The following is a 23840-nucleotide window of genomic DNA, read 5'->3' on the forward strand; positions in this document are numbered from 1 at the left end:
ATATAATTTCCTTCTATGTTTAAATATCTTTGAACCATGATCATATGTGAAAAGAATGCCCAAATCCGACTTCATAAAGCGAAGTTATGATTTTTCCAAGTTCGGCTTAGCAACAGACAGCTAAAAACTCGAATCGGAGATCGAGCGACTTTTGGCCGGAATGACCTAAACGAGAATCGAAGGTCTCGACAATGGTATTCCAGCGGTAAAAAGTCTAGCAAAAACCGACATCAGATAAAGAAGTTATGAATTTTCAAAGAAATTCCTTAAACACGATGAGTTTATAATAAATAATAAAAAAATAATTTCGGAATTTGCCGACGGAGTCTAAAAGAAAGTTGTAGAGCGTAGTCTCACCTACGCGTGGATATAAAGACCATCGAAAACGGAGTTCGTATGAAGAAGATATGAATTTTTGAAGTTTATTAAATAAATTAATTATTTATTTAAATCAAAATTCGGACATTATCCGAAGAGGAGTCAGCGTCCTCATCCGGGTACGCGCTGCGTACCCCTGTACGCCCAGCGTACCCGAGAGACTTGGCCTCTGATCGTCCACGTCGCCCTATCCGAGGCAATCCGACCCGTCCGACCCGTCCGAAGTCATCCGCCCCCGAACGTTTCCGCAGTTCAGGTTTGGGGGTGTGACAACTGATTACTCATTATTCATTGTTTCGGTTTTATCCACTTTATACTTGAATTAAAAAACACTAATTGTCCCATGCTCCAAGCATGTACACTATGTTTTTCTAAACAATAGCTTTGCCATACACCAAGTATGCACTCTATGTTTATCTATGATCCTTACTTTGTGAAATAAACCAATTGACCAAACTTTCAATGATTCTAATTTCACACTCCCAAATCGAAATCTTGTTAGGCTTTAAACTTAAATGCACTACCCTCTTGCAATGAATGTGTACAAAGTCACAAAGACTTGTCAACAACCATTACAGGGTATTCCAATGAAGACCTACTCCATGGACACAACGCCTTATGTTCAAAGTATGCATTGCTTTAAACATGCTTCTTGCACTAAGATCTTTCTAACCTTACACAAATTGCTTCTATCTATGGAGACAACAACTCTATATTCCCATTTTGACTACTACTTCTGAACAAGAGTTGCCTCTTTTCAGACTATGTCAATATGGCCCTTCCGAAATTCACACTATACTTCCAACTGTCCTTGAGCAACCAATCTTTGGTAAACCTCAGATTATCCTCGACAATTGCTTAATCACTTTAGTCATATCCAATTCTAGACATTTTCCTCCTTAATGCCCCAAGGCATTTGGAAAATTCAGAAAGAATAAATATTATAGCACAAGTAATCGATCTTGTACCCAAAGTAAATGGGACACGATTCATGATGTTTCACATAAAGACATGGTTCTAGACCATTCTTTTGCCATAATAATTTTTGTTTGCCATATTCTCAAAATTTTACTATGAAAAGGGATGCCGTAATCATAATCGAATTTTGAGAACGCAATATATAGAATTTTTTTAAGTTGAACCAATACAACATGAAATTCATATATATATATATATATATATATATATATATATATATATATATATATATATATATATATATATATATATATATATATATATATATATATTCTTGACTAAAGGTGATTAAAATCTCAATATAAGCTCTTTAGAATGATTATAAACTCAATCTAAGCTTTTCATAATTGAAATGAAGTATAATTTCATCTCCCTTAATTATAGCAAAACAACTTTTTCAACCCCTGCAACCTCACGAATTGAAACTTTTGTTTTCTATAATTAACATTTCTAACTTGCAATACTTATCATAATTATCATGCTTCCACTAACATGATGATTATTAGCATCACACTTATGCTCCCACTAGCTTTGACATGTACTCAGAAATCAGCTATTGACTTTTTTTTTACGAAATTTCAGATTTCTGATACTAGATTGCTTTGATAAGACTTTATCAAAATCATGCACCTTATCTTAGATAGCTCACAGGTGTGTCTAAACAATTTCAGAACTATGAAAATGGATTCCGTAATCATAGTCTTAATTGTTTAGACCTTTGCTATTTCTCATAAGTCCATGTTAGTGTGCCTACTAACAACTTTGAGAATGCAAAGATTACTATCTACTTATAAATCTACTTAGTGGAAGTGTTTCCTCACCATCATTTTCATGAATCGGAGAGAAACCTTATGACACTTAGATTTTTTATGGTGTATGAGTTCCTACCCATATGAATTTGTCAAAACCTTAGTCACAAGACACGGATAATGACAAATACAAACACATATGGACTAAACTTATGCAATTTTAACTTCTTGCTACCTGACAGTACAGGGCATGCTATTGCTTCCAAGTTGTTATGCAACCAATTGAGAACTCTAAGAACTCATATGCAAAGCCAACTTTAACTGGAATGGGCACAGAATATTGTCACACCCCAAAATCGGAACGACGGAAACGTTCTGGGGTGGATGACGTCATGTCAAGTATCACAACATATGCAGTATAGTAATCAAAGTACAACAACCATTGCATTAATAGTAATAGTTTTATATGGTTTACATTTCATAGAGACATTAAAGTAATACAAGTAATAATATAGGTGCAGCTTGGTACTAAACTGTCTTCATCCAAAAGCTCCTGGAATGTACCTGTCTATTGCTGACCTGAGAATACAAGTTATTTTGAAAGCGAGTATCAGCATTTTTATAAATGCTGGTGAGTTCATAAGTATTTAGTGTCATTTGTGTAAGTAAGCATTTTATCCAAAATAAGTTTATAAAAAGTAGTAGTTTAGTGTCTACGGTGTATTAGAGTCTTTTCCAGAAAATCCTATATTTTCTAATTAAAAGCAGTCTTCTACCAAGACTCGACAGTGTTATGTTTTAAAGAGAAATTTTCCCTGAAATACTATCATTACCCAAAATACAGTATTTTACTTTAAGGAAAGTAGGAGAATATCACTAGTAAAATACAATGGAAAATAACATATGCCTCAACAGAAAATACTGCTGACTAAGGCAAAGAAATCATAGACTCCAGGAGAGTATCGAGTGAACGACACGCCTGGCCCAGTCTAACAAAAGGAGACACAGACCCCAGACAGTATCAAATGTACAATACGGCTAGCAAGGTCTAAAACAAGAAACACAAACCCCAGACAACATCAAATGAAAGATACAACTAGCAAGGTCTAAAACAAAGAGTAACTCTAAGAGTGTGTTTCCAGCATACAATGTTAATTATCGTTACCTTAAGGCCATGAATTATAAGGTAAACATGGAGATACTCGTAACCATACTGATTGACACTAGAGTACTTGACGCCCTGCAAGTGTCGGTGTAAATATGACATTTGTCACCCCTTGGCTTGGTAGGCCGTGGACTGTAGCTAGTAGTTAGGGTGCGGGGGTGTCAGTCCCGTATAGATCTATACACACAATGTCCGCTCTCCCTACAAGAGACTCTGGTTACCAACTCGACAACGGGGAGATCCGTGTCTTGAAGATGCATCTCGGATTCTGAATTCTATTAGAGGCGCTGGAGAAATGATATAAACTCGCGTGTGAACTGACTCTTGTGAAATTCTCATGCTAGAAAGAGTGAATAGAGCTTCCTAACTATTCCTATCATAGTTACTAGTGTCTCTGATCTATGAGTGACGAGTAGGAGGGCGTCCTTGCTACCCAAGGAACATGTATTGACCGATGTAAACCATTATGTCTATACATGTATACATAATATATAATTAATGATTAAACGACCTTCGGACGAATATCCGATCCCACCAGACCACATCCAAACAAGGAAAAGGAAATAGGGCGAACTAGCTTTCCTAAGTCCTTTAAACATTATTTATATAACTATATAAGTACAGGCATACATTTAACGACGTAGAAGCATTTAACGAAGTAGTAGCATTAACGAAGTAGTAGCATTAACAAAGTAGAAGCGTAGAAGAAGTAACATTTAACGAAGTAGAAGCGTTAACAAAGTAGATGCGTTCACGAAGTAGAAGCATTTACAAAGTAGTAGCATTTAACTAAGCAGGAGCATTTAATGAAGTAGAGGCATAACAAAGTAGTAGTATCTTACGAAGTAGAAGTATAAAAACATGGAAGAAAACTTCGATGAAAACTGTGGAAAACCTTTACACTTAAGAAAATCATGACTTGGTATTCTTTTGTAAAATAAGTTTGAAAACCTTTAGAAACCCTTGAAAATCTTTCATAAACAAGTTTTGATTACACCTTTGATAAAACAATATAAGATACGAAAACCTTTGTTTAAAATACTGCTGTAACTGAATTTGAAGTAAAACATACCGTGCGAGCAACAATTTGAGAAAAGATTTGAACAAGTAAAGACGTTTTGGAAAACCATTTACAGTATCATACTTGGTAAAACAGTTGAAAGTATAATAAATCCTTGTGCATACAGGTTATTAATCACATGTGATTGATATGATAACTGGCATGTTTTAACTTGTATCCCCCCCCATAAAAGCACGTAAAAACATTTAAAAGGTTAATTCAGGGGTATGAACTCACCTGTTGTAAGTGGATCGGGCGGAGGTGTCGGTTGGGTGCTCGGTGTCAAGTGAAGACTTGAACACACTTAGTGACCTATTAACATATGACGACATATGTTTACATACAATTAGTAAATATAATACTAATTAAACACGTATATGCATCCGAAAATGTGGAAAACACTTTGGTCAAGTGCTAGGAGTGTCCCGGGTAACATCTAAGGGTGTGTATGGCCTAGATAGGGAGTTTACTCTTCAAGAGTAAAATCTTTATAGAGTTTACGGCCCTAAGACCTTATCCCCATGATTTTATGGCCGTAAACTCATGGGTGGTGTGTTCTTTGATGCATTAAGGTCTTATAGCACTTGTGGAATTAGGCTAGGTTCAATTCTAGGGCTTATGAAGGGTTTAAGGCCTCAAAATGGACCATTTGAGGAGTTTACGGTCCATTGACACTCCTTGAGGAGTTTACGGCCATAAAGACATGAGTTTACGGTCGTAAACTCATGCTTGGCCATTTCTTTTGTTGTTTGGTGGTTCTAACTCATGCATGTAAGGTTCTAGTCACTTTTAGGAGCTTAGGAAGGTGTTTAGGGCACTTAAACACCTTGGAAAGGTGTTTACGGTCTAAGAAGATGTTCTTGGGGAGTTTACTACCTTAAACACATGAGTTTACGGTAGTAAACTCATTTTGTCCATGAATCCTATGTTTTGGTGTATAAAACGAAGGATTACAAGGCTTTAGGCACTCGTGGAAGCTTTTGGAGGTGTTTGAGGGGTAGTTTAACACCTTAAAAGGTGTTTATGGTCCAAGAAGATGGGTTTACGGTATAAGGATGTTCTTAGACCACAAACTCATGTTTACTCCCCAAAATGCAAGTTTTTGGTGTTCTAAGTCCTTTCGTGTAAGCCTCTAAGTCATTGCTAAGCATTAGAAGTGTTTTGGGAGGGTTTTTGGGCATCAAAACCCACTTCTAAGGGGTTTACGGTTTTGGGATGCTCCCAAGACCGTAAACTCATGTTCTTGGGGTTTTTGGATGATTAAGCCATGAATTTGCAAGCTAGATAAGATAAACAATGAGCTAGGAAGGTTAACTTACCGATTTGAAGCTCGAAGGGGCGATTTTTGACCAAAACCCGTTTTGTAGAGAGAGAAAGTAGAGAGAGAGTCTAAGGTGGGAAAAAGGTGGGAATGAAACCCACTCCACCCTTATATAGGGTGGAGTTTATGGACTGACTGGGGTTCACCTGACACCAACCGCGAACGGGGTTTTTCACAACTATTATTAATCACGACAAATTTTAAAATTATACCGCCTTAATTTTGGTTCGCTTGACAAATATTATTTAAAATATTCTAATAGGTTTAAATCCTGTCAAAAATATTTTCGGGATAAATTTGGCTAATTTTGACGTAATTAATTTCGACGTTAAAACTAACGAAATTTTTAGGTTGTCACAAATATGTCAACACAATAGGTTATAAACCTCAATTCGTGTGCTAGTGAAGAACCTCAGGTTTTATTCTTGATTAGTTCTTGAGATTTTCAAGACCTTTAAGACTTCCACTGTCCTCTTGACATATAAGACTCTCTTGTCACATATTCAATGGATAGTGCAGATTCTTTATCAAGATAAACACTTCACACAATTGGCCTAAGTTGGTCTTTGTTTTATCCAAAACATCACAACTTACCAACTTCAAATGTACAAGAGCAGGACACTTTTACTCTTACATTTGACACGTGTTTTTCAACCTTTCTTTAAGATATGTCACTCAAGTTACAGTCTTAAAGTATAACTCTAAGGATTGTTTTGGAACGAAGTATGACCTCATCTTCTTGATTTAACCACTTCAACAATTCATAACTCCTCTTCTTCGCTATCAGAATGCACTTAGAGGATGAATTGTGATAAGGTCTCTTAATCATTAAGATGATCATATATCATAAAATACTCTCCCATCTTTTCATATTTGAGAAACTTTTATCCTTCTGCCTAATTTGATTCTTCTCATTCGTTCTGCCATACATCGAGACTTTTCCAATGCTTCAGAATTATACTTAGACTTATAAGTATAACCATATTTACTAAACTTTAGTAAATCATGACGAATTGTCTTATCGACTATTTGTGGTGGGCTTGATCAGTGCACAAGAATGTGTACTCGATCCCTTAGTCCTTTACTTGACTCACACATCCATGTGAACAGGTAATTAGTCTTAATTTTCCAATGCTTGAAAGTTCTCATTCGTCATAGTATACAACTTGCATGATTCCAAGTTCCGGTCCAATTGAAACTTGGGTGATGAGAATCTTTCCTTATTTGGTAAATTTAGACATTACCACAAATGAAAGAATCAATTTCATATTTCCAGTCTTGCTATTAATGGAATCTTATAAGCAACAAAAATTTTCACAAATGCTATTGTAAGGATATTTTAAAATAAATAAAATCAGAAATTTTCCTTTTATTTTAAAAACTTTGCGGAAAAACTAATCCTTACAATGCAAATGTATATGAAAACTTGTTGTTATCTATTCCTAAGCAATTTATCATAACTCTTAAGCACCTGCTCAAAATTCTGATAATTAACCATGCGATCAAAATCCATCTTCGTGATCAGAATCAGCATATACTTCCTTCTCCACTTTTTCTTTGATTCTTAAAACATCACTATATGACCCAGTCACATCATGTAATAAGAATCTCAGAGTAGAAACTTAACAGAGTTATACAATGGACTTTACCTGAAATAAAGTCAAACCCATTGACTTTACCATCCTTAGGTAAGTTTGGCAGCTTCGTAACCAATGCCCCTTCCTTTGGCAATTTAACATATGGGCTCTTTGATAATGGTACATGGGACTATCACAGACTTAACATTTCTCTTTACCATTTAGTCAACCAAGTTGACTATGGCCGATCCCTTTCTATTAGGAAGAGAATGTTTCTTTTTCTGGATTTCCAGTGTCATCATTGTCAATGTCCATAAAGTTTTGGAAGTCGATCTTCTAATCAAATTTCCTTTACTAGCCTTCCTAATCATTGTTGATTCAGCAGTACCAAACAAATAGATAAGATTATTAAGGTTCGTGTCATAGTCTGTTTCATAGGAGTCCCAAAGGAACTCACTATGTGACTTAGAAAGTGATCGAACCACCAACTTTCTCAAGACTTTGACACCCAACTCTCCCGGCTTGTCATTATGTGACTTCATCTCCAAGATGTGATCACACCTAGACCTTGCATTGCCAATAGGGCTTGAGTGACCTAGAACTTGTGGGTTAGGGAGAATAATTGGAGGAGGTGAAAGAAGTAAGGTTCCAAGAGATTTGGGAAGATCATAGATGTATGAACTAGACATCTTTTGGGAGATATTCAAGTTTAGTTGATTTAAAAGTCCTTAATATAACATCCAATATGAAATATTAAGGCTAGGACCCAACAACCTATTTACAACTGGAAGAGGGATGCCGTAATCCAAGTTATAAAATATTTGAAGGTAGGTAAATGATGATTTACCAATTTCCACCATGAAAAATGAAATATAATTAAGTTTTAATTGGATTTGAAACTCCTAGATCTTTTGAGATTCATTGAATTTTTCAATGACATGTTTCAATCTCGAGTGTACCCTTCAGGTTTTGTGTCTGGGATGTCGAGGATCACAAAACAAGGTGTGAAGTAACCATGCAAATTACTTAGTACTCTTAAATGTTTATCACCCAACTGATGTGCCGGTAAACCACACACGCTCCACCGGCCTATGATTAAACTTTAAGAAACCCTTTGCCTACATTGTTAAATCAAGCTAGTGTGCCGGTAAACCACACACGCTTCACCAACCGACTTAGCAAAGTGTCAAGTGTAATTTCATGGGTTAGCACCTTTTTCAAATTTTCCTAAGTAACTAAGATTAGGAATTATAAGAGTTTAGTTACTTAGTATTTATCATTAATACTTTTAATGAAGGGAGAACTTATAGTCTTTGTCCTACCCGTTCGGCTAACGACCCTCCACCAGTCAAGGAACCGGTGGGTGAGAGTGGACACCCATTAAACTGTCATTTTATAGGCAGTAACCTTATACCCCCTTATAGACCGGCTTCGTGAAGGAGGCCTACTAACGGTAAGACTGACTTTTACTCTTATACATATATATAAATATTATTGACTTATAATATTATAAAGTATAAGGATTGAATTTTAACTTTTAAAATCCTAAGGGCTTAACATGGAATTAAATTATTCATAAGAGAAAACTTTTCAAATTCCAAAACTTGAGGGCAAGTTTTGAAACTATTCAAAACTAATTAATTCCATAACTTATGTGTTTAAAGTAGTTTTAATTAAAAGACTCTTCAAGTTCCATAACTTGAGGACAAGTTATGGAAGACTTTAAATTATGAAAGAATGTAACTTTTTCTTTATTTTGTAACTTATGGAATTAATTAAAGTTACATATTTTTATTACTTAATGAAGTGACTCTTGACTCTCCATAACTTGAGGACAAGTTATGGAGTCATAAAACCATTTAATGAGAACAAGACTCTTCATATTTGTATCCTTTGCCAACTTTTATGAGTTTTAAGAAACTTTAATGTGACTTTTCTTGTAACTTGAGGACAAGTTACACAAACACATTTTAGAATCATCTCTTAGATTAAAATGGATCAAAGACACATAATCAATCAACCTTTTCTATTAATCTAAGCAACTCATATGAACATGATAATTAGAATCAAACTTTTTTCATGTAATTAGCATAACACTTAAACTAATACAAAACATGAATCTATTGACAATTATCTTTGAAATTGGATTAGTATGAACATTACCACATCAAAAATAAGTTTATAAGTCCAAAAACAGCTTAGGGTAATGTTCCTAGTCCATTTCTAGCCAAAAAAAGTCGAATATATGCTGTCTGGGGCTCCTACTCGCCGAGTACATGAACCTACTCGACGAGTAGGATGACTTTACTCATGGACTCGGCGACTTCATCAGTGGACTCGGCGATTCCAGTGCCCAGAAAGCCAGAAAATCAATTTTTTCAGCATTTTTCAGCAATTTGCATCAAGTATAAGAGAAAGCAAGCCTAGGCTCTGATACCACTGTTGGGTTTTGAGCATTCTAACACTCCTAAGTATACATGCAACCTTATATACCTTGGATCTATGTTTTCTCTATTATACATGCAAATATGAACATCCAAGGTATTATCCTAATCTAGCATACAAAAACAATGAATATAACAAGATAGAATACATACCTCTTTGATGTAGAATGTTCTCAAGAAGCTTGAGTGCCTAGTGCCCCAAGTGTGACACCTCAAATGGCTCACACAACACCAAATACACTTGGAATAACTTGAGAGAAACTTGAACACTTCTAAAATCGGCTAGCCCTTCTCTTCCTAACTTAGTGTCCGATTTTGTCAAAGAATATGATCTTATATAGTTGTTACAATTAGGGTAAACCCTAATTGTAATGGCTTTCCATTTCCTTGGATCCATGGGTTCAAATACACCATGGAGCATCCATGGAGCATCATATGGGTTTTAGCCCAACTTGATAATCCATAGAGCATTAGCCCACTATACAAGTATGGATGATTTACACAATCAACCCATATATTTAATTAGTCTTCTTTTGATCACTTAATTAATTCTAGATTAATTCTTGATCAATACTAATTAAATAATCTTATTAATATATATATTATTACTTATAATATATTAACAAACCTTAAGTGTTATTTCTCTCATTATAGTATATCCAAATGCATGATGCCATGCAACCCAAATGGACCATGTCGGGTCGGGTCAAGTCTTACCAATTATAGTTATGGACTTAGACATTAATCCAACAGTTTTGTGGTCTTCCTTACTTTGGGAGTCTGTGATACATAAAAGATAGCATGATGGTTATTTTGGTGTTAGTGATTGGAGCCTATTATCGATGTAAAGTCTAATCGTAAAAAGTAAAAAAAAAATAAAAAAAATAAAAAAGAAAAGAAGAAGAAGCATGTTTCATTTTATTTGTTCGTTTCTCATTTGCATATTATTTTAGTTCACTGTTCATTTTCTTTATCTTTGCATGCATATTTTATGTTTAGCTTTGGTAGTTCTCATTGTATAGGTTTTCGTTTTCAAGTTGACGTGTGTCTAGGTTATTCTTTTGTTGCCCTTCGCCTCAATTCCGTTTCCAAAGTTGTTGTTTCCTTACTCGAGGGCAAGTAAGGTCTAAGCTTGGGGAGGTCTGTTAGATGCATTTTATATGCATCTTTTAGCACGATTTCCTTCGTATTTCATTATAAAAAGCTAACTAATTACTGATTATTCTTATGTATTTCGTGTTTCATGATTATTTTGAAGAATGCCCGTACTGCTCACGTTTGTTACGACTTTTCAGAGCCATTTGGAGCACATGGATGATTGCGCAAGTTCGGGATGCGTTTGTAGATGCTTTGGGGCTTAATTGGAGTCTAAACCAAGGAGGGATGCCGGGGAATGATCAAGAACTACTTGGAAGGAGGAACGACGATCAAAAGAGCCAAAAAAAGTAACATGTGATCGCATCTTGTCTTCTTGCGATCGCAGGTTGGATCGCAGGTTGCCTTCGAGGTTTTGTCGAGCCAAAAAATTCATTAGCTGAGGAAAAAAGAAACATGCGATCGCAGGTTGGTCAATTTGCGTCGAATTGGCAACGTACTTCATTAAAAATATCTCATGACACGTTTTGGGTAATACATGCAATCGCAGGTATGCCCTTTGCGATCGCAGGTACGACGTTTTGACAGCTAGACATATAAATACAGCCTGTTACTCTTCCGGTAACCCTAATTGGCGATTTATAGGCGATTTTCAGAGGTTTTCAAGTGAAGTATGCAGATCTAAAGGAGACGATTCAATTTCTATTCGTAGTTTAGTAAGATTTATCGTTTAGATTCTATTTCCACTGTTTGTAATCCGTTTTTAGCCATGTCAGGCTAAATACTCAGATTTCAGTTTCGCAAGACGTAACCTTTTCGTATGATTAATCATTAGGCACTATGTTTGACTATGATTATTGTTTAGTTTGATTAATTTTGTGTTAAATTGAGTGTTTGATTTTGATTTCAGTTTCTGTTGGACACTTAAATTGTTTGTGAATCATTCTAGTCATCTAGTTGTTTAGATCCGTAACTGTCTAGATTAATTAGAAAAAAGTGACATATATTTGACTAATTCTAAGATTAGGGTTAAGTCTAATATGAATTGATCAAACAAGTTTTAACGCCTCTGAGCTTATGAGAGGTATTGAACTTTACTGAGAAATTACATTGTGTCTAATGCAACTTTTTCTTTGTTGATCAAGAGCTTGTTTGGTTAATTTAGTAAAAGGTTAAATTTAATTCAAATAATTTATTTTGATTAAATGATTTTTGGTAATAGAGGTCATTAGAGCTTGTTAATGAACCTTAGTACCAGTTTAAGCAAGTGCATAGTCAAATATTGTGTTGAAGGTTAATTATATAATTAGGGGAGTCACCGCGAAACTGGAATTGCTTTCTCTTATTTGAATTTTCATCACTTTAAATTTAGTCATCTTCCTGTCTTTTTCAATTTCTATTAGTTTAATTTTCAGAAATAAACCCCCCCTTTTTATGTTTATTGCATTCATCAAGAATTAGTTCATACCTTACGCAAAGAGGTGTAAACATTAGAACGTGTCCCTAAGGATTCGACCCTGCTTACATGTATTACCTGTTAGTGCAATAAAGCAATTTATCTTATATTTTTATTTGTTTAAATCGTGTACGACAGCGGTCTTAACAGTACCTCACTGTGCTTACAACACAAACCCCATTACATTACTGTTGATTCAATATTTCTTGATGCCAAGGTTAAAAAGGTAAAACTGATAACAACAAAAGGGAAGGCTTGGTGTATGGAGTATAATCCAAAACATAACTTATACAAACATTTTACATGAATCTTCACACAAATTTTATATATTTATTTCAGGTGTCATCCAACAAATGATGAGTTTATGGGAACGGAGTCAAACATAATAAATTAGAGAGTCTTAGAAGTAAAAACTTAATCCTAACTATCACTGCTTAATGACGTTTAGCATATCAGATTTTAGTTGCAAGGGGGTCTCATTATGTTAGACCAAACAAAATCATCAATGGGTTAGCAAAATATCCAAGTTTGGAGACATCAATGAATCAAAGAATACCATTAAAGGCAGCAAAAAATCATTCAGAGCAGCATATGACTTGCAGACTTGAGTTCACACACGTGAGTAACAATGAAAATATTTATTACTAACAATGAAAAGGCAAGTTCACACACCTAAGTGAGTCACAGTCTAATTTAGCTAGAAAATATTGAAACAAATATATACTATTTTCAAATGATGGATAAATAACCTCCAATGATTATGTAGACTTGGGACATGAATGATTACATTCACAAGAGATTTGAAAGTCAAATATTGTTTCTAAGCTACATATATCCAATACGTGTAGTTTTTTTTCATATGCTAGTAACCAACCACAACACTGTTTCTAAGCATAAGGGAAATCAAATAGTATTTGAAAAGTCTACTGACACTAAATGGGACTAGAAGGATTATTTGGATGATCTGCACAGACCATCAAAAAAGTTCTTTAATAGCTTCTCAGAATTCAAATTATCAAGGTCATCAATGTTGCAGAATTTAAATTTCATCTCTGATCAGTTGGACCTCACTCCATCACTTGTTAGACATCGATCTTTCACATGTCCAATCAATACTCAATCAAGAATCATTAATTCCCAAAGATATCACCATTCTGTACAATGCAGAGGCATTTGTCTCAACAAAATCACTGATTCCGAAGTAGACTCATGGAAGAGGAATAGAATCTTCAAATAGAATCTCCGTGAACAACAACGAGAAAACAAACAATGACCTCCTATAGAATCAATGAAAAAATACCATGGTAGAACACATCAACAAAAATACCTCTTGAAACCGGAATGTTATATAAATTGGAATATTATGAGCAGCAACGACCGGCGTGATGGGGAGGCTGAGCAATGGTGGCAGCATGTAAAGAGATGGAGAGATGCGATCGACGATGGGTTTGAATGAGGTACCTCTAATTTGGGGAGGAAGTATATTTGGGTCATGTGGATTTACTAATGGGTTGTGCTATAAGTACCATCATTAACCAATTTTACCCCCTTAAACTCAATCTAATCATTTTTTTTTGACATTTGATTTAACTTCATTGTTTTGTTTATTTTCCTTTTTGTTTGTTTTTTTTTGACATATATATATATATATATATATATATATATATATATATATATATATATATATATATATATATAATAAGATTAAAATATAAAATAAAAAAGAACTAAAAACCGATTTTATATAGTCGTTCAAATTTATAATGTGGTCCGATTTATAAAATGTTTTTCGAAATTTATAATAATAATAATAATATTAAAATATAAAATAAAAAATAATTAAAAACCGATTTTATATAGTCGTTCGAATTTTATAACGTCAACCGAGTTTATATTGTCGTCCGAATTATAAAATTTTGTTCGAAATTTATAATAATAATAATAATATTATTATTATTATTATTATTATTATTAATAAAACAAAAATAAAAATCGATTTTATATAGTCGTTTGAACTTTATAACGTCAACCGAATTTATAATGTTGTCCGAATTATATAATTTTATTTGAAATTTTTAATAATAGTAATAATAATATTAATAGTAATATTAAAATAATAATAATAATAATAATAATAATAATAATAATAATAAATGAATTAAAGACAAAAAAAAAATAGGAAAAAAAAAACAAAAAAAACAAAAAATCAAATCAGGGTAGATTTGGAAAAAGGGATGGAGTACTTCTAGAAAACTCTTTACTAATTTGCCTTTAATAAAACATTGAAACAAACCTTATGGCTTAAGTTCAATTCATTAAAACATTTTTTTAACTAAAAAACCAAAATAAATCAAGTTTTAGAAACAACTGTTACAAGGCTAAGGGTAAATAAATTTTGACTTAGGGGTAATTGTTACAAGGCTAAGGGTAAATAAATTTTGACTCAGGGGTAATAATTTTTGAAGCCTCAAATGAGGAGATAATATTATTATAAGAAAATTAGCAAATGTATGTTATTAATATCTAAAAATTGCAGCTAAAATATCTATAGTGTAGAAATTATATTATAATTAAATTTTCAAAACAATTAAAAATAATATTTTATTTTGTTGTTGAGTTTTTAAAGATAATTGTGTATCTTTAATATATTTTTTTCAATAATCTTTTATATTTTGCTATGGAAACATATTTCGTAACTACTTAACTACGAAATTTTCCGTAGCCAAATACCTATGGATTTTGATTTCATAGCTATTTTGCAAATTCACCTTTTTGTAATAAGTTTCATAATAGATTAGCCACAAAATTTTATTTTGTAGCAAGTTTTCCTAGTAAAATGGCTACAGATCTCAATTACATAGCTAACTAGCTATGTATTTTTATTTCATAGCCAATTATGTAGCCAACTAACTACATACATGAATTTTGTAACAAGATTCACAGAGAACTAGCTACAACAAAAAAACTTGTAGTAAACTAGCTAGCTATGAATTTTAATTTCGTAGAAACTATTCAAGATTTAGCTACGGAATGCAATTCCGTAGCAAATTAGTTACAACCAACTATTTTGTAACATATTTCGCAGTAAAATAACTATGAATTTAGATTCCGTAACAATTTTACGTAGCTATTTAAGATTTAGCTACATAATGCAATTCGGTAACCATTTATGTAACAAAATAGCTACAACAAGTCGTTCCGTAGTAAAATAGCAACAAATTTTGATTCCATAGTAACTTTCTGCAGCTATTTATGATTTTTCTTGTAGTAAATGTATGTAAAACAAAGGATGCGATTGCGATTGTTTTCTGAATCATAAACAATATTATTTTTCAAGCTTAAGTGTTAAGAGGACTATTTTCCTTGTCAACATGACTGGATTCCTTTTATACTTTCGTGGTGGATGATTTTGTGTTGTCTTCAAGATCGTAAACATATTTAAAACAGTGGCGGAGCCAGCTAGTAGCAAGAGGGGTCCAAGCACCCCACTTGGAAGATGATTACAAACATATTATTACCAAATATATCCTTAAAAAAATTTCTTTTACTAAGAAACCCACTTCATGGCACCCACTCTTACAAGGAAAGTCCCTCTTTGACAAATTTTTGGCTGAAAAAAAAAAACTAAAAATATACTAAAGTTTCAAAGCGTTGAATTTTTTTTATATAATGGACCCCGGTTAACTTCCGTCCTGGATCCGCCACTGTTCAAGAGAACATTTAAGATCCGTAGTTGTGGATATGGTTTGCTTAGACTCTTCTTAATTGGGGAAGAGCTATCTCTTGTGCTCTCTTCCACATACGATGGAGTTGCATTTTCTCAAGTGCAAGATACAACGCCCTTAAATTTTAAAAACAGAAGGTTACCGTGTAAGGGGGGCAGAAATAAGCAATGCATTGATAAAGTGTTTATATTAGTCATTGTAAAACCTTCACCTGTTTTGTTTACTTTCCTAAGATCCAAAATCAGATAAATTTATATTGAAGGAATCGATATGCAAAGACTATACAATAAAAAAATGTTTGATAATAATAATTAAATAGTTGTATGAGAATGAGATTATAAAAAAAGGTTACTTGTTGATTTTTTCTTTTCTCAATGTCTTTTATGATAATAGAATCACTTATCCTTTTAATGGAATAATATTCCGCTGCATGTTTCAGATTATAGTCTGATACATAGTTCTTGAAAGCAAACGTTTTGTCAATCAACACATCTTCATGAACTACATTAACGTCACCAATTTATAAACAAAATAAATAATTAGTCAAAATAATGTATATGTAAACAAACGAATTATAGGAATGCAATTTCAAACTACATTAGTGTTATTGGATGCTAATAAAATAATATATTGCAATGTAATTCAATATTAGATGACTGTAGTTAGAGAATATAACATTGTTGTGGTATATACTTGTGTGAACTTTTGATACAAATCCTGGGATGCCAGTGATCACCAAACTATCGCATTTTTCATTTTTTTTTTTTTCATTTATAAATAGGATGCTCTTCAACTTGCATAGAGCCATCAGGTGTGTCATGAATGCCAATCAACTTTTTAGCCGAAGATTTACAATTGGTGCACCATGGTACTGTAGTGTCAATGCCGACAATAGTTCAACTAACAATGAGGAATTGAATATGCAAATGTAGGGAAAAGGTATTAGAAATTCACAATGATTGAAAGAAATGTTGTAAAAGGGAAAAACTTGTACCTCAACACATTAGAAATCTTCATGGTATGAATTTCCGATACCGATATGATCTAATGAAATTTAAAAAACTACGTTAACATCCTCTTACCATTTCCTCCAATTTGTATTCCTATCTATGTGGAATGTTGACAAGTGTCACATTTAAATAATATTAATTATATTTTAATACATTTGTCATAATTTCAAATAGGTAGGAGGATAAGTTGGAAGAATTTAGGAGAATATTTAATTTCTTTTATCAAATACATGCTATGATTGAGCGGTTATATAAAACTTTTGAATTGATATAAATTGATAATTATGATTTGGTAATCATTTAAAAGAAATAGGAAATCAATCCCAAAATTTCATGATTAAAGCTAATTAAAATCGTTAGAGAAATTAGGCTTATGAGAGTAGGAGAGATGAGCAGGGACGGGGCATTTAGTTTTATTTATGTACAATATACTTTTTTTTTTATTTTTTATTTTGTATGTAACGAAATCTATGAATTGTTACTATAATTAGTTGTAGTTGTGAGACCTATGTATTACATGAGTTAATTTTAAAAAATAAATAAATATAAAAAGTCTAAATATTTGAGAACTTTAAATTTATAAGAAAATAAGAAAAAAAATGAATTATTAAAATTGAAATGTTTTTTTATCTTTTAAATTTAAACAAATAATTTAAATAAAGAAAAGAAACCAATGAGCTTTATTAATGAAATTAATATCCATTTATTAGTATATTTATTGTAATTATTATATTAAAATATTATGTGTAATTTAATAAAATAAAAAAAACTCATAAAATGATATGTGGAAAAAAATTAATTCAAAATAACCACAAAATGATATTTTGTAAATTGAATGAGATTGTGGCAAGTGGAAAAAAAAATCTTCATTTATTAGAGAGGATGACACGTAACAAACAATAAATACAGCTACATAATAGACTGACATGTGATAACCGGAAACTATTCTTTTTATGATAAATTAAATATTGTCGTATTTTTCATCATAATTATTTTCCTATCTATGTAGAATGAAGACAAATATTTTAACATATTATTAATTTTATCAAAATAAGACACATATCAATATTTGACATAGATAAATAAATAAATAAATAAATAAATAAATAAATAAATAAAGGAGAAGATAGGAGGATATTTAATTCCTCTTTTATAAAATAGTATTAGTATCGCATAAAAATTTTGGACTCTCCATATTGGGCCATGTTCGGTTACCTGCCCAAGGTTAGCCCAGGATCCTCTTGGCCAGTTAGATACATTCTTCGGACCAACCAACTTACCAACCCCTTGGATCCCAACGTTTATACACAAGCATGCATATGTTTCACCCATTACCACATCATCTTATCAAATCTCATCTTGAAATCATGGCTTCAATGACACTAGAGAGAATTTTAATAAGCAGCCCCAATTGCTACCGGTTTTTACAAATTCAACGATTTCCATGAATGTTCATATACTTCAATGTGACATGTAATTCAGTACTTAAAGTATCTTATATGCATAAATGTAATGTATTAATATTATATAACCCAAGTTGATACTTAATTCAATACATCGAAGTATCCTAATATACAAAAAATTGAATGAAATCTTATTAAGTGTTATTTATTTATATGATATTTTTTTAAAAACCTAAACATGTTTATACGAACATCTTTTGACTAAGGTGCTGTTTGTTTGGGTCTGAATGCCTCTTAAAAAGAGGCACATCTGAATTAATAAAATTCAGATTGTTTGGTTGCAACTTAATTTATCATCTTAATTACAAAAAGAGATCTGACCAAATAAGATATAAACCCATGTCTGGGTTTTTTTTTGTTTGTCACGCTTCCTAATATGCCCCGACCTAAACGCGCGTTCCCTCTTCTCCTCCACATCGCTTGTTTCTTCAACCGTCTCTGGTTCTCCATATCGTTCGCATCTCCGACCATATCCCTCCAGGTCTTCGCCGTCGCCAGCCCTTGAACCACCTCCACTGTCCGTCAACCCTCACACCCTTCTCCGACAGATATGCTGCTGCCAACGACTCCGATCTGCGGTTGCAGGTAACCCTTTTTTCTTTTCTTTTTCTCCTGAAAATCGATTCTTATACATTAATTTGTTTTTTTGCCCTGAATTCAATTATCAACAGGCCATGGTTCATATGGTCTGACCATTTTATCAGCATACATAGATTGATTTTGGGGGAAACTTATTATTTTATTTCCTAAATTGGAGTACATCTAGTTCAAAATCTATAATGGATGATTTTTTGTGGTGATAAACACAAATTAGGAAGATTATAGAGTTTTCTTTTTATGGTGTCTCGTTAACACTTGATACTTTATACAAGATCCATTAAGGTTTAGATGTTGTTATAGATAGTTTTATGGAATGATTTTTTTTCTTTCAAATCTGAAAAGATATGTTGGTGTTTAGTGTGCCATCGAAACAAAGAAAGAGAAAGAGATAGAACTTAGAAGTATAGTGAACAGGGATCCTTGACCCCCTACCCTCTGTATTGTTTCTTGGTATGTTTTGTAATGCATCTTATGTTTGAAGATTTGATTTTGAATGACATACGAATAGTTTTTTTACATAGGGTGTTAACAAATTATTTTTTTTATTGGGTATCCAGGTGAAATAGATGAAGATTTTGCAAGCTCATTTTCCGACTTGTCAAAGTTGGTTGTCATTTATGTCTCAACATTAGTTGGATATAGATGTATTGAAAGATGAAAGCTCAAACTAAAGTATGTGCCATCTTAAAAGATCAAATCTTAAAATTCCTTGGGAAAAATTTTAACCTTCAATGTCAAATATGTTGTATTTTAACTATGAAATCCTTGGGACATAAAAAAATGATTGTTATTTTTGTAAATTTATCTCAAAAGATCATTACAAATTATTGTTGATAAATTTTGATTTATGTTAATTTGCATTTTGTATGGTGTTTATACTTTTTTATTATTATTCAACAAAAAATAATACAAAAGGATAAAATTGTCATTTTGATAATTCAGCATAATAATTCAGAGGTTCCAACCAAACAACATTTAAAATTTCAGATCTTAAAAATTCAGACCCTCTTAGAAATTCAGACCTCTTAAAAATTCAAATCTTAAATATTCAGATCTTGCCAAACAGCCCCTAAATTTTTATGTAAAAAATTCTAGAAGCTAAGTACTTTTTATAACTACTCCCTTCGTCCTAGAATTTTTGATCATAGACAAAAAAAAAACCATACAATTAAGGAAATATTAATTACCATCAACTTTATTAAATGAAATGACCTTTTGTTGTATTTAATTTCATTGTGGTTTTTTTTTGGAAACGGTTAACGATTTTATAAAGGAGCCACACCTAGCAAGAAGCTAGATGAGCCCAACAAGAAAAAGTACAAAAAAGATTATAGGATAAAGAAAAAGGAATAGGAAACAAAGACATACACAACATTATAAAGGAACAAATGGAGACACGATCCAATCACACCACCGATTACTCCCCATTGACCCCTTGTGTTTTAACCAATAGAAGACCAATGATTGAATGTCATCGATAACCTGTGTTGGACTCCTTTTCTCCTGATTGAAGATCCTGCCATTCCGAGCTTTCCAAAGACTCCAAATCATTCCATAACATATCATCGTAAGTATTCTCCGTTTCTTCGGACACTGACTCCAGTTGGCTACAAAGTGTAAGAGTTTATCTATGTTGTCAATACCTCCAAGATTAATACCACACCAATTCATGATCCAATATGCACTATAACTGTAAACTCACACTAAATGAAAATATAATCTGCAGTTTCAACATAGTTCAGATAGTACCCACAATTTAGTGAGGATGTTTGAACTCCTCTAACTTCCAAAGCCTACGCTGATGGGATTCTGCCCCATTTGGCCCGCTAGATGAAACACAGTACTTTGAGTGAAACTTCTTTCAACCATTCAACTTTGGATCCTGGTAAGATAGGGGTAAATTTGTCCAATTTATTTCGAAAAGCCTCCACTGTATACAGTCCATTCGCTCCAATTTTGCAACTCCAAGTATCTTGTATGTTTCATACACGAACCTGCCCCAGCAACGCTTCGAGATGTGTCAGGTTTCGATTCAGATGTGGTGCCATGGGATCCGAGTTCCAGTCCCATGTGAACCCACTGCTTAAAATGTGTTCACTAATTAGACATCGTTTCCTGCATTCAATGTTACACAGCTCTGGGAACCTTGATTTTAAGGTCTTATTTCCCCACCAGACATCAAGCCAAAATAGTGTATCTCGTCCATTCCCAACCTCCTTTTTGAAAATATTGTTATGTTCTACTCTAGCTCTATGAACTTTAGTCAAGACCCCAACTATGTTATTCCACACTCCACTAATAATCTTTCGGGAAAGTTGGTCGGTTGCCCTTTTCTTAAGATTGTGTATCCCATTGATGACTTGACACCATAGGGCAGACCGGTCCACCCTTAGTCTCCACCACCACTTGACTATAAGTGCAATATTCAGGTTGTGAAGCGACCCCACCCCAAGACCACCTTTCTCGAGTGAAGTGGTGACTCTATCCCATGATACCCATTAAATTTTGGATCTAGTCTCACACCCACCCCACAGAAAACGTCTTCTAATATTTTCTAGCGATTATATCACCCCCACTGGGGCCTTAAAAAGCGATAAGTAACATGTTGGAAGATTCCCTAAGATCGCTTTTAGTAATGTCAACCTACCTCCAAAAGATAACGTTTTTGCTTTCCATATTGAAAGTTTTGAGTTGAATCGATCAAGTATAGGTTTCCAGTTTTTTATCAGATTCATATTGGCGCCAACTGGAACTCCTAAGTACTGGAAAGGGAGTTGCCCTACTTCTCATCCAAGTATGCTAGCCCACCTATTTGTTTCTCCTGATGTTGTGCCAATACCAAACACTCTTGATTTGGTGGAGTTAACCTTGAGACCAGAAGACACATGAAAACACTTGACGTACGCCTTTAGTGAAACTGAACTCTTTTGTGGGGGATCCATTAACAATGACAGAAGCACGAGAGGATACAAGGCAACTTTGGATCCAAGTCCTCCATGTAACATCCGGATTCCCAAGTATTATATTTGATCATTTTATTTTTGAGAAAAAGAGAGGGACTCGACAAGTTGAGTCGAAGACTCGTCGAGTAGGACCGCGATTTCTGACTGGATTAATGAACGGACTCGACGAGTCGGAAAGGGTGGACGAGTCCGCGCTGTGGATTGAAACCCTAATTCTCGGGGTCTGTGCCCAATTTAAAGGCCTTTATGGCCTCCATTTGCGGCTACCAGTCCAGAGAGAGATACCCTAGCGATTGTGAGCGAGTTGTGAGATAGTTTGAGCCTTTTTTTTTTTTATCATTTTTGGTGTGATTTTGCAAAGGAGAAAGTGTTTCCAGCAAGGGGGGGTCAAGAGGATTGCATTTCAGTGGCTTCTCAGCTGAGATCTTCAATTTTGGGGTAGCTATTCGATCCTAACCTTCTGTTTTGCTTATGGGCATTGAATTTAGGGTTTTCTATACCCTTTTATGGCTTGTTTAGTTGAGTATAGTGTCCCTTTGAGTGCTAAACTCTAGATCTGGACCTTTTGAGGTCTAGCGAGCCTTAACCATTTTGCTTTTTGTGGTTCTATGGAGGAAATGGGCATATGTTGCCATGTTAGAGGGGATTTCACCAAAATAAGCCTTGGGAGCATTGCATGTGTGGCAAGATTCGACCTTTACGTGGTTGTTGGTCATGGGGGAGCCAGATCTATAGATTAGTGAATCAAATCTGACCTCAAGAAGTTAGATGAGTGTTGTCATGGGAGCAACTTGCCGAGTTCATAAGTGGACTCGACGATTCAAGTCGGGGTTGCCCCGCGATTCGTTGCTGAGTAACCCGACGAGTGGATAGGGAACTCGTCGTGCCAAGTGGGACTTGGAAGGATTCAGATGATCAGTGTGGACTCGCCGAGTCGCCTGAGTGCACTCGACGAGTCTGGTCAAAGTTTGACCGTTGACTTTTGTTGACTTTTAGGGTTTAGTCAGTGTTTGGACTTATGAGCCATTAGAGGGGTAGAATGGTCTTTTACCCTTCTTAGAGAACTTATAGAGAGGGGTTAGCCTAGCCTTTAGAATTTGTATTAATTAGAGTAAATATTTATGTGATTAGGCGGAGGCTAGTGTAGTATTTCAGAGATCGAGGTTTACCGAGTTACCCGAGGTGAGTCTTCTCGCTATACTTTACCTAGAGTGGTAATTAGAGTTATGTGACAGAGTATATTGTATGCTATGTGTTATCTATGTGATTCTCTGCTATATGTGATTCAGAGTTTACAAAGTTAGGACCGAATGGTCCACAGAGTTAGGACCAAAGGGTCCACAGAGTTATGGGACTAGAGGGTTCCACTGAGACACTTTGACCAGAGGGTCATACAGAGTTATAGCCTTGAGTGGCTAAAATGTGTTGCATGTGGTATTTTGGGGAACTTACTAAGCATTTATGCTTACAGTGTTTGGTGTTATGTGTTTCAGCATGACCAGTACACACATGAGTTTTTATATGTTATGATCTTGGGTTGTGATATATGGATTGATATGTGAAACAATGATATTTTATAATGTTTATGAATGAAAATATGTTATTAAAATGTGAATATTTGTTTGAAAATTTTTGGGCATCACAAGTTGGTATCAGAGCCTTGGTTTGAGGGATTCGGGTGCATCTTCGGGCGTATCTGAACTCAAACTGAGGATTTTAGGGATTTTCAAATTAAAATCACAAATTTTTTCTCAAAGAGTAGAGAGTTTTTGAAAGAGTATAGCAGAGCAGTGTGTACGATCAGCCAGCACCCAAACGGTGATTTCCCAAAATACCCTTACGTTATGAGTCATGAG

The 23840-nt window shown here is 34.0% G+C and overlaps 1 long non-coding RNA gene across 1 annotated transcript; it reads left to right on the top strand.

The window, feature by feature from the left end:
- The first annotated feature begins 18381 nt into the window (after positions 1-18381).
- On the top strand, positions 18382-19897 carry LOC111892543 (uncharacterized). The gene is made up of 2 exons (XR_002850573.3): positions 18382-19006; positions 19579-19897. It is a non-coding gene; the product is annotated as an uncharacterized LOC111892543 (long non-coding RNA).
- The last annotated feature ends 3943 nt before the right edge of the window (positions 19898-23840 follow it).

The sequence above is a fragment of the Lactuca sativa genome, chromosome 5, assembly GCF_002870075.4.
Source record: "Lactuca sativa cultivar Salinas chromosome 5, Lsat_Salinas_v11, whole genome shotgun sequence".
Lineage (NCBI taxonomy): Eukaryota > Viridiplantae > Streptophyta > Magnoliopsida > Asterales > Asteraceae > Lactuca > Lactuca sativa.